Here is a 13,592-nt window from a genome sequence, read left to right on the forward strand (position 1 = left end):
TCAAAACAAGACTAGAAATGTGATGAATATTAGATAATGAGATAGAAGGCATAATAACTAAACCAACACCTTGCAATAGCATATGTGTTTCACTAGCACTCATAATATCAACTTAAATTTTAGGTGTTATAAAGTAAATGATGACAAATTAGGTGGCATATGGTATGAATCCCTAGAATTTAAAATCTAAAAGGAAGAGGATATACTTGATGGACTAGATAAAAAAACCTATCTGAGATGAAGCTGACATGGTGTGCATGAGGGTGAGATGTAAGGAACTACTGAAACATCTCAATAACCAATAAGGAGGTTGACATTGCAGTAGGAAGGCAAGGTAAAAGAGGAGTTATGGGGAGTCAGTGGTCCATAAGACCACTTTTGAGACTATTGATATGGTTGCTACTGTTTTACTCTGTCCAATTTTGAACATTGAGATTTTCAATGGCCTTTATGTTTACAAAACCCATATTGATCAAGAGCAACATATCCATATGACATGAATTGAGAATTAAAGTTTGATCATAGAGGCATGGAAAAAACTAATTTATAAGTTCGAGAAAGCTATTGTATGAAAAAAGGTTTAAGACAAATTTTTCAACCAAAAGTTCACTAACAACAAGGTCAACATAATGCAGACGAAATCCCTCAAAGTCATCTTAAAGAGTCATTAAAAATATTACCATCATTTACTCCTCTTTTCGTGCGAGCCAATTGGTCCCAAAAACATGTTATATCATCATTAAAATTCATGAACACTCAGATTTTTCTACTAAATAGCACGCATATCAGACTACCACCGGTACTGTTTAGCAAAATTATATTATGTATATATTCTAGCTAAATGACCCTGTAATTTTTCAGATGTCTCATATTTTACTAATTGTGTACCTATCATAATGCTTAATAGGATTTTTAATCCAAATAATGATGTCAGAATTATCTATCTCTCATTCAACTGTCTAAGCAATCTTTTGACTCCCCACCTCTCCTTCCTTTGATCGCCTTGCTTTTGACCTTCAGCCTCTTTTCCAGTCTCAGTCTAGATTTGATTCCAAAGTCTTATTAAACAGATTTTGAATTCATGACTTCAGAAGTGAAGCAATGAACCCCGGAGGTGACTGTAACGAGCAGAAATCTCACTCACCGGCCTAAACGACGGGTTTTTTTTGTAGAAGTCGTTACAGACTCAAGAAGAAAATCACAATCTACGCTCTACCTTTAAATCGCCTCGTAACTTCGGGAGAAGGGGTGCCTCCTCACATCTGACCCCAGTAATTTCCCATTCTGTTGGACCAGATCACGCATGTTATAGTTGTTATAAAAACATGCACACGTCGGAGAAAGCACCAGAACAGAAATAGATCTCCGCCTGTCGTAATAACAAAAAAGTCCAATAATGTCATATATTCGGCCGTTGTGCCATCCCAAAGCTTAACAAAAGCATCTAAAACATATCCCCACTTTTGTTTACCTTTTAGATATTTTTTCATCACATAATTCCAATATGTATAATTTTTACTATATAGTTCAAAACAATCTTCTTGAAGTGAATCAAATCTATCTTCATCCATAATAAAGAAAATTATCAACATAAATAAAAATAAATAAATCAACAAATTAAAGAGAACAAATCCAATATATGAAAAGAATCAGACGCTGATAAACCCAACGATGATCAGTTTTAAGTAGTCGCGCAAACAGAAGTCAATAAGAAAAATTAGAATCTGTGGAAATTGTGGACGAGATCAAAATAATGGAAAGAGAGAATTGTAGCTCTGATACCATGATAACATTCAATAAAATTTTAAATATACCATTAATGGAAAGAGAGATATAAGAGGATGGAGGCTAGATTTTTAATAGAATACCTTAACACTAAGGAAAAGTAAAAAAAAAACTATGTTGTACTGCTTAGTAGGTGTGTTTTTATTGATTTAACTTGTTTCTTTAAAAATAATAGTAATACAACTAAAATTACAGCAACTGGATTCGAAACCGGAATCACAAACTAAGGAATTGACACGCTACCACCAGACCACAACAGCTTTCTTGCTAAGTTATACAATATTTGATATATATCGGTTACCGACCAGAACTGAACCGAACCGATTTTTCCAGCTATTTTAGTTCGATTCGGTTTTTCATATTTTAAAAAATCGATCGGTTTGTAATTTTTGGTCGGTTCGGCACACCCATACTGCTTAATAAGAAAGATAAAGATTAATTATTTAACAATTTTAATTACCCAACTTTTCATGACTGTAATTTTCATTGACAACAACGACCGTCATACTAGTCTTGTCGTCATTTCACCATCATTTCCAATTCCAAAAACAAAGAATTAGACACCTATGCTTTACCTCTGCTAGTTACATTTTTGCCCACTACAAATAATCAAACTTATATATTCGAAAGTAAAATTCGTTTTCTCTCTCAAAAATTAGTACAATTCGATTAAAATTGTAATTTCATTAAATTTAAAACCAATTATAATACTCCCTCCGTCCCAATAGAGTTGTCCACTTTGAGAATTTTTTTTGTCCCAAAACTCTTGTCCACTTTCAAAAAGTAACTAACTTTACACTTAATTTTCCTACATTACCCCTATTTAAAATCCACTAATAAAAGTAAATTGTAAGTGGACCCTACATTAAATAGGGGTATGACAAGAAAAGTAAGGAAAATTTTATAAAAACTATAAACAATAATTACTTTTCTTAAACTATGTGATAAAGGCAAAGTGGACAACTCTATTGGGACGGAGGGAGTAACTCGTGAATGTTTCATACAAAAAAAAGGATTTGGTTTTCAAATATTTAGAAAATGTAAAATTTGGGGTTTCCTTTGTGAAAGTTTATTTTAATATTAAATGTTTTTACTATTTTAATGTATGTCATTAATAATACGTATTTTGTGTTGTTATCATGTCTTAATTTTTAAATTATATCGTCATATCTTTGACTAAAATGTAAATATATCTTTAAAAGCAATTTATGATAATTTGATCTCTCAATTTTATAATATTGATGAGTATATCACATCCTCAATTTAAACATATTGTCAAATACATATCCCTCATTTTAAATCTACTTAACCTTTTTAAACTGAATTACAAGATCAAAATGCCAAGTAGTCATTTATGGAATTAAAAACCAATCAAAATAAATCATAAAAGCAAGTTTAAATCGAGAACTGGATATAATTGTCACAAATTATAAAATTGGTATATTGTCACAATTTTAGCAATTTAGATTGACAATTAATCAATTAATTCATTAATTTCATTAATTTTATTAAACTAATTTAAAAAAATGTTATGAAAATTCTAAAGAAAAAAATGTGGGAGTGATTGTGAGTATGCCACATGTCAATCAATGGAAAAAATATATGTTTGTGTGCAATATTTCTTATTAATAATCAATTATTAAAATTGATTTAAGTTGAAATAAAATAAAATTAGTTTAATTTAAGAGATTTAACTTTAATAGATTTTATTGTTTCATAAATTTTACAAAATTATAGTATTTGCTTTCTCTTTCGGATTGTATTTCTTTTGTCAAAGATTGAACTTCATTAAAATGAAGAAAGATATATATACAAATAGGAAATAACTTCTCAACACTAATGAGTAAGCCATTTCAAGGTAAAATGATGAGAACTGCAAAGCATTCATCCATAAGGGCTTTTTACCTACCAAATGGACCACCCAATTAAAGTTTAATTTTCGGAAATCGAAAAACTAGATCAAAGATATCAAGTAAAACTACTCCAACATTCTTGACGGTGATGTCTGAAACAACAACTCCTCCATTGTTGTTGTAGTCCTAGTGCATCCACCGCCAAGGAACCATCGTGCCTATGCCACAATTGAAAAAACCAAATCGAAACAAAAAATAATAAAACAAATAATTTACTATTAAAATAGATCTATAGTTACTTTGTTTTTTTTTTAAAAAATAAATGTTATTTTATCCACTTATCACTATTAAATGAATAGTAATGCATTCATCCAATAGTGAAGTAGATAAAATAAATAAACACAAAGTAACTATAGAAACGGCCATAGAAATTAGATTTTGTATATCACAGCCATACTAGATAAATTGAATATGGAAATATAACTAAACAATCAAATATCTCAATATTTATTTAAAATATTGAAAAGTTGATGAAAATATTAATTGATGAAAAGCACGCTATGACAAGTTTAATTTTTTTTAAAGAGATAAATATATATTTTGATTAAGTTCATTTGTATTAAATGAAATTGTTGACTGGAAGTTTTAAATTTGGCTTTCAGGGCAAATTGAAAAATGGTTATACAATAAGAACCGAATCTAACCCAAAAACTTTAACCTTAGAAATTGATAAATCAATAAATTTATTTTATTTAATGCTTGCTATCTAGCAGATTTAAAAGGACAAAGTTACTCAATATAATCATGCACAAAAATTCTAAAAAGAGAAATTCAATAATGAACAAAGGATCAATTCACCCCCTCAACTTGGCACGAAATATCAAATAGGTCATTTTCGACGCTTTTGGTACAAACAAACCCAAAAGTTACATGTTTGTATCAAATAAACCCTCCCCCACTCTCACCTCAGCAAGTGTGATACACTCTCCATTTTAAAAATATAAAAAAGCTTAAACTGATCCTTAATATTTATTTATTTATTAAAATACGCTTAATAATTTTCAAATATCAGTTTTAATCCTTAAAATTTTTAAAGTACAGGTGTTATGTAAAGTTTTATTTACAAATTTAAGGACTTGTTTGTATTTTTTACATTCATAATTCTAAACCCTAATTGTCTATCTTCTGCATTTCAAACCCACACCTCTTCAGATTCTTCTACCGTCTGCTCCGTACCCTCGCCGACGAACCCATCTGTCATCTGCCGCATATCAGAAGTCCCTCGCCGACGAACAACATCTTGGTGTGTTTGGTGTGTTACTCTGCCATTTGCTTCGCCGACGAACATCTGTCGCATAACCCAACTTCCGTCTGTTTCATCATGTTGAGAACATCAGAACCTAGATGGGTTTGTTGAGTTAAGATGATGGCTGACGACGTGCGGTGAGAAGAGCAGAACAAACATCAGATCCATCGTCTTCTTTTAGCAACCAGCGACGCTGATGATGACCGTCGTCTTCTTCGTTGAGTTAAGCTGGTGATGTTCCTTTTGTTTTAATTTGGTTTGGTGGCGTGGGTGATTGTTGATTGCTGTCGGGGTGGCTGTGGGTGGTGGGTTGTTGCTGGGTGGTCGTTGATTGCTGTGGGTGGTTATTGGTGGCTGTCGGGATGGCTGTGGGTGGTGGGTTGTTGCTAGGTGGTTGTTGATTGATGTGGGTGGATATCGGTGGTTGTCGGGGTGGCTATCGGTGGCTGTCGGGGTGGCTGTGGGTGGTGGGTTGTTGCTGGGTGGTTGTTAATTGCTGTGGGTGGCTGTCGGGGTGGCTGTGGGTGGCTGTCGGGATGGTTGTGGGTGGTGGGTTGTTGTTGGGTGCTTTCAGGGTGGTTGTTGGTGGCGGTGGGTGATTCTGATGGTTTAATTTGGTAGATTAGGGTTAATTTGGTAGGTTAGAGTTAATTAAATTTTAAGTTGTTTAATTATGTATTTTTAATTTAATTAAGATAATCAGGTTTAGTTAGTATTAATTAAAATTTAAAGTGTTAATTTTGGATTAATTAATATTAATATTTGTAATTAGTTATTCCCACTCTCCTTTTTATGTCAGAGGGGTCTGTTTGATACGAAAATGCAAGTTGCAGGTTTTTCTAATACAAAAACACAACTTTTGGGTTTGTTTGTACCAAAAGTTTCGAAAATGACCTATTTGATATTTCGTGCCAAGTTGAGGGGGTGAAATGATCCTTTGTTCATTCAATAATCATAAAACCAATACTACACAAATATTAATCATCAACTTATAATTGAAATTGAAAGAAAAAGAATAGAAAAGTACTTATCTGTGTAAATGAGAGAGGTGGCCGTTTTGATGTCCCACGGTATTGAATAACTTCATATTCCATCCAAATTTATTGCAAATATATAAACTTCACTCTTTAAAAGCATCTATTATGGACTCTTTATAAATTCTCTTTATTAAAAAAATAAAATATAAATTAATATTTCAATGAATTTTTTATTTTGAAAAAATAAAATATAATTTAATTCTCTAAGTTTAAGCGGTTAAAACAAATTTCTATTTTTTTTAAATTACAAAATATTATTTTTTTCATTTTTTTAATTATTTATTTTAAATTATAAAAACTAAAATCATTTAAATTTAAGAAGTATTAAACAATTTTACTTTTAATTTATTTTAAAATACTCTTTAAAATAAAGAAGACTATTTAAGATACTTTAAAGAGAAAGTGCCAAGAAATGATATATAATCACGCCAAATTTATCTTTATACAAAATTCATCACAATCACCCAAATTTATCTTTATACAAAATTTGATAATCTAAGTTAAAATAACTGAAGTTTAATTATTGTTTTAAAAATAACGGAAAAATAATTTTAGGATTGAAAAGAAACGAAATTGGGAGATTTTTATATTAATGTAAAGAAAAAATGAATGTAAACATCCAGGTATTGAGAAACATAGGATCATTTAAAATGATAATGAAGAACTTTTTTTGACAATCAATGAAAACATAATTTTATAAACAGAATCTAAAGCAAAAATAGAAAAGGAAAAAACAAGTTTATGAAAATTCAAAAAGAATGCTTAAATATATGAACAAAAAGGATCAAATCATCTTTTAGAACTTCAGTAATGAATTAATCGAACATAGAAATCTAGTCAGGACAGACACGGATTGTCCAAATCGATTAGACAATAATGCATTGTATTGGTGTATTTGGTATTGGAGAGAAAACCATATCACCGTTTTTTATGAATATATCACAGTTAATAAAAATAAAACCGATTTTACATATATAGGAGATTTTTTGTGTACTTGTAAACTATAATAATTTGTTCATAATAATAGTTTGATTAGCGAGAAAATGAAGATCTCATTTAACATGAAAGCATATGATAATCTAATGACGAGGCGATAAAAAACCGTAATTATTGGAATATATCAATTCTCTTGAATATTTCTTTCTAGTTTAAGGCTAGAGAAATTTCTGAAAAAAATTCTACGGAAAAATTTCTCGGTTAGAAAATTTCATATAATTTTGCATGTTTTTCTTTTTAGTTTTAAAATAACAGTACAAAATTCCAGAAAACTGCTTTTTATGAATTTGTTTAAATTTTGAATACGTTTCACAGCGGAATAAATTGCATTGAACAACTCTTATGTATTGGAATCGTGTACGTACCAAGATTCGAGTCATAATGGTATCTCTTCAATTTTTTGTTTCATTGCTTTGTTCGATGATGATTTCTGTTGAAAAGCGGCGGCATCTCTAGATATCACGCAGCGGCAACGATGGGCGGCGAACAACAGGGATAGGTAGTTTGCGGCAGTAACGATTGATGAGGAGCAGGTAATGTTAATTTAAGAGCCATGGAGAACGGTTACCACCAGTGGCGGAACTACGGGAGGGTCAGGAGGGTCGGCCGACCCTCCTCGCCGCCAGAGAAAAACGAGGGACCTGTGCTACTTCATCGGTCTTTGTCTTCGTTTCGACCCCCAGACCACATCAGATGGAGATCCGTGGCTGCCAACGGAAAATTAGACATGATATGATGAATTGTACGGTGAAAGACGGTGGAATATGGAGTTGCAACTGCACAAGGTAGAAGAAGACTTCTATTTTTTAGGTTTAAAGTGGTTCCTCTTTCCAGGAAAAAATAGATGGGCCAGGGCCAGGCCTAATGAATTTGTAGCTAATATTAAACAAAAAAGGGTCAGGCCTATTTATGAAGATACAACATTTATATTAATTTTTTGACAAATAACCTTTATTTCAAATTAATTGTTCTCCTCTTAATTCATACTAGTACATTCACCCTCGCTTTGCTTCGGAATTTTAAAAAGGCGAAAAACATTTTAAATAGAAAATATAAAAACTAACCGAAACAATCAAAGCACAATTAAAACCACTATTGATTTTTTGGATCCAATCAAAATGCTTTGCTATAAACATCAAAATGTGTTTATCGCAAAGTATAACTAAGATAATCATCTAATCGAACTTCGCAAAATAATCTACGGACAATTTGAAAATAATGCCAATGTATGAATTGTACCATGCATGAATTTTAAATTCATTTTATCTTTTTATTTTGTACAATGTAAAATTTCTAAAAATAAATAGTATGGTTAATTGTTTTAAATTAATTTATAATGCAGGGATAATTAAATTAATGATACAATAAAAAAGGCATTATTTTTAATACTTGTCTAAAATATTTTTTTTTATTTGAGTGGTCATTTTAAAAATATTTTCGAAACATTTCAGAAGTATAAAAATAGATAGTGAAATTAATTGTTTCAAATTAATTTTAAGTTTTATGCAGGCCTTTTTTGTGATACTTACCGTAATACAACGGCACCTTATATCAAAAGTGCAAGCAGGTGCAGCCTTGCAGGTCCATGGTGACTTGGTGAATATAACATACTCTATTATGAGGTGAACATCAATACATACACAGATAAGGGTTTTGCTTTTAGGGAAGTTTTAATGCACACATGACAAACAATAAATTCTTTAGAGAATGGTAGCTAACCGATGTCTAATTCATGCAAAAATCTAAACTACGTACATTTAACTCTTACTGGTCATGTTACAGAATCGAAACATCTCGATTGCTTCAATTTGTTGCGATCCGACTCCGTAAGCATTCCAAAACTTTCAGGAGCTTTGGTGCTTGAACCATTTCCTCACTCTTGCAAAATCTCTTATTGAATTTGTGATCCTTACACAGTTTTGTTGAAGCTCAACTCAAAAATTATGACATATTTATATGGTTATTAAATTTCTAACCTAATCAAGAAGACAATAGATGTGTAGTGGTTTCATTTCTCATTCAAACACTAATTATATATTCTGTTTTATTGCAAGGGTAAAGTGAGAAAGAGATGGCCAAATAGTGTGGTCACAATGCTGCCGCGTAAGTTATCGAGAAATTAATGGACGACATGTCTTTGCAAAGCTTTCTCAAGAAGCTGCTTTCTCCGTAAGCTGCTTCTTCATGAAGCTACACACAAAGAATGACTGCAAATCTAGCAGAGTGACAGCTTTGAGTATTTTAGATTGCATATTATTGCATTCATCAAATGAAGTGTCCACTGCATGTGAGATTAGAAAATGCACGTGGGGCATGTTATATGTAATAAATAAGTAAATGGCGCAAATACCCTGGCATGAGAACCCAGTCAGGTTTGCCTGCAGGGAGTATATAGTAAAAATATATTGAATTTACACTATCAGACAACAAATAATGAAATACTGCAAAAAAACCACTTTCTCTAGTGAATAACTTAGAGTGACACCAAGGGCATATAAGAGAGAAGCAGAACACTATTCAATGTACAGTGTTTTTTGCTTCTCTTTTATAAGTTAGTATATTGATATTCATTTTCTAAAAATTTTAAAATTTCTAAAAATTTCCAATTATTTTTTATCAATAAAATTATACTTGAAAGTCATTTTTAACTTAAATTCTCCTTCAAATCTCTAACCTAATCTAATTCTTTAATATAAATATTTCTAATTTTACCTTTCAAAATCAAACTATTTTTTTCAATAATAATTATTGATTCTAATAATTTTTTTAACATTTCTCTTTAAAAATCAAACCACCTCCATTTTTATGTAACTTTTTTTCTTTCACTTTTTTTGTTTTTTATTTAAAAATATTAATTTAATTTATATACTTATACATAATTATTTAAATTTCTTTTTTTTATGTTATTTAAATTGATTTATAAAGTTGAAAATTAATTGTATATTATTAATTGTTGACAAAATAGTATTTCAAATTTTTATGTGATTTTTTTATATAAATATTTGATGAAAATTATTCAAAACAAGTTAACTTAGGATAAGGATTTATTCGTTGTTTAAACATCAAAAAAATACCAACTCTTATGATCAAGTAGGTACTCCCATCATAATTTTAGAATAAAATTACTTATTATTCACATATAGTTTAGTCCGGGCTGAAAAAAAATCTTAGATCCGCCATTAAATCTCGACCCTCCTAAGTTGAAATCCTGGTTCCGCCCCTGGTTACCACCCATGAAACCATAAGTCCGATGTTTTTTCTAATTTCTGAGAAAGAGTAGTGGCGGCGGCAGTGGCGGATCTAGGACTTTTATATAGTGTGGTCCATATTTACAATACAAATTTTAATTATAAAATACTCTCTCTGTCGCATTTAGAAAGTTCCATTGTTATTTTTTTATGTACCATTTAAGAAGTTCTATTGTATTTTTTTAGCATAATTTTTCGTTTTACCCTTTATCTTATGTTAATAGCAAAGCTCATTTACAAGGTCATCGATGATATGCATAATTTCAAAGCACAATTAATGAGAATAAAACAAGAAAAAAAGGGTTTTATGTCTTCTTAATATGTGTGAAAAAATAACAATGAGACTTCCTAAATGGGATGGAGAGAGCAGTGGCGGACCCTCCTCGCCGCCGGAGAAAAACGAGGGACCTGTGCTACTTCATCGGTCTTTGTCTTCGTTTCGACCCCCAGACCACATCAGATGGAGATCCGTGGCTGCCAACGGAAAATTAGACATGATATGATGAATTGTACGGTGAAAGACGGTGGAATATGGAGTTGCAACTGCACAAGGTAGAAGAAGACTTCTATTTTTTTAGGTTTAAAGTGGTTCCTCTTTCCAGGAAAAAATAGATGGGCCAGGGCCAGGCCTAATGAATTTGTAGCTAATATTAAACAAAAAAGGGTCAGGCCTATTTATGAAGATACAACATTTATATTAATTTTTTGACAAATAACCTTTATTTCAAATTAATTGTTCTCCTCTTAATTCATATATTCATTTTCTAAAAAATTTAAAATTTCTAAAAATTTCCAATTATTTTTTATCAATAAAATTATACTTGAAAGTCATTTTTAACTTAAATTCTCCTTCAAATCTCTAACCTAATCTAATTCTTTAATATAAATATTTCTAATTTTACCTTTCAAAATCAAACTATTTTTTTCAATAATAATTATTGATTCTAATAATTTTTTTAACATTTCTCTTTAAAAATCAAACCACCTCCATTTTTATGTAACTTTTTTTCTTTCACTTTTTTTGTTTTTTATTTAAAAATATTAATTTAATTTATATACTTATACATAATTATTTAAATTTCTTTTTTTATGTTATTTAAATTGATTTATAAAGTTGAAAATTAATTGTATATTATTAATTGTTGACAAAATAGTATTTCAAATTTTTATGTGATTTTTTTATATAAATATTTGATGAAAATTATTCAAAATAAGTTAACTTAGGATAAGGATTTATTCGTTGTTTAAACATCAAAAAAATACCAACTCTTATGATCAAGTAGGTACTCCCATCATAATTTTAGAATAAAATTACTTATTATTCACATATAGTTTAGTCCGGGCTGAAAAAAAATCTTAGATCCGCCATTAAATCTCGACCCTCCTAAGTTGAAATCCTGATTCCGCCCCTGAGAGAGAGTATATAAATTTTAGTTAAAAATATTAACATACTCCCTCAGTCCCAATAAAGTTGTACACTTTATCTTTATCACATAATTTATGAAAAACAATTATTGTTTATGAGTTTTATTAAAAACAATTATATTTTTTGTCATATTTCTATTTAATATAGGGTTCACTTGCAATTTACTCATTGGTGAATTTTAAATAAGGGTAATATAGAAAAATTGAGTGTAAAAGTTAATTATTTTTGAAGTGGACAACAGTATTGGCACAAAAAAATTTCTCAAAGTAGACAACTCTATTGAGACGGAGGGAGTAATAATTAAAAAATTATATAATTATATATCAAGTCGGATAATTAAAAATTAATAAATTATCAAATTTAATTCCCGATGATTTTTTTGTAAGATTTTAATATAATTCTATGAATAAATTCATCAAAATAATAACAATTCACTAAATAAATTCATGATGAAACTTAAATTGACAATTGGAAAATTATATTTTTTTTTAAATCTGATAAATACCAATAAATAAAAAATATATGTAACTTAAACTTTTGAATTGAATAGATTAGTTAGAATTTTTTCTTATAAGTCTTTAATTTAAAATGTAAGAATGATATTTAAATAACTCTATATTGTTTTTGCCTATTTTTTCAATGGTCAAGTTTGTAATTTTACTTTTTACACGTTGGGGCTGCTAAATTGGATTAATTAGAGTCTGCCCAGTTTCATTTTTCTGATTACACCAATATACAATGGTATGGAAATTTTTTGTTTCAGAAAAGGATGGGGTCCATGGACCCCACCCTACAAAAGGTACATCCGCCACTGGGCGGCGGAAGTGGAGCACCGACGGGACTGAAGCAGCGGTGGGATTGAAACGGCGCGACTAGAGCAGCAACGGTAGCGCAGTGACGATTTAGATTACACGGCCTACCGCTAATCATAAATATAATAATCTAATACAGCAGAAAAACCTCACTACTCAGGGTGATTGTTGCTTATACCAACTTGAGACTGATTAATGTACAACTGGAGAGTTTCAAAAAAAAAATAAAAAAATTCACAACTGGAGAATCAAGATACTCCACCAAATTTTAACCATCAGGTAATTTTAATTTAAAATTATCAATATCATCCGTTATATAAAATTTAAAGTATATCTAATATAACATTAATATTAAAATAGTCTTGGGTAATTTACACAAATCCCTCAAAAGTGGTCTACTCTAACATTTTTATCTCAGTTTTTTATTTTTTGCAAAAATCACTCAAAAAAATAAAAAAGTTTCTATAAATCCCCCATAACCCAAAATAAGTTGGGTTTACCATAAAACATGACAAGCTTACCCTTATATATTTAACACGTCAACAATTACAACTGTCAGTATAACAGAATACATGCATGCAGCATGCTTGTTAATGTAAGTGAATGCATGCATGCGTGACATGCTTGTTGTTGTCTTTCTAGTTATACTAAATAGGTTGAAAATAATTAAACAAATTAAAAAATTATGAGTGTGCATTCAATTATATCAAGATAAAAAATATATTAAACATATAAATAAATACATACTCGTTAAATATTTCAATTTATTTTTTATAGAGTAAATTTTTAATTAATTAATTTAATTTAAATAAATTACTTTTAAATTATAATAAATTTATTAAAATTTTATTTTATATTATTTTACTTTAAATTTACATTTAGTTAATATTAAATTTATATTGAGTTTAAGTTAATTTTATATTCATTTAATTTAAATTTATATTTGATTTACATTCAACATAAATTCAATCTCAACTTAATGTAATTTTTTTGGTCAATTACTATAAATTTAAAATTAACTTGGTGCAATTAAACAAATTTATTAATATTTAAAAAATTATAAAGTGATAAATAAACTAATAGTAAATTGAAAGTACACTATCTATTTTTCCCGTGGTGTTTAGTGTAA

This window comes from Mercurialis annua, linkage group LG6 (assembly GCF_937616625.2).
Source record: "Mercurialis annua linkage group LG6, ddMerAnnu1.2, whole genome shotgun sequence".
NCBI lineage: Eukaryota > Viridiplantae > Streptophyta > Magnoliopsida > Malpighiales > Euphorbiaceae > Mercurialis > Mercurialis annua.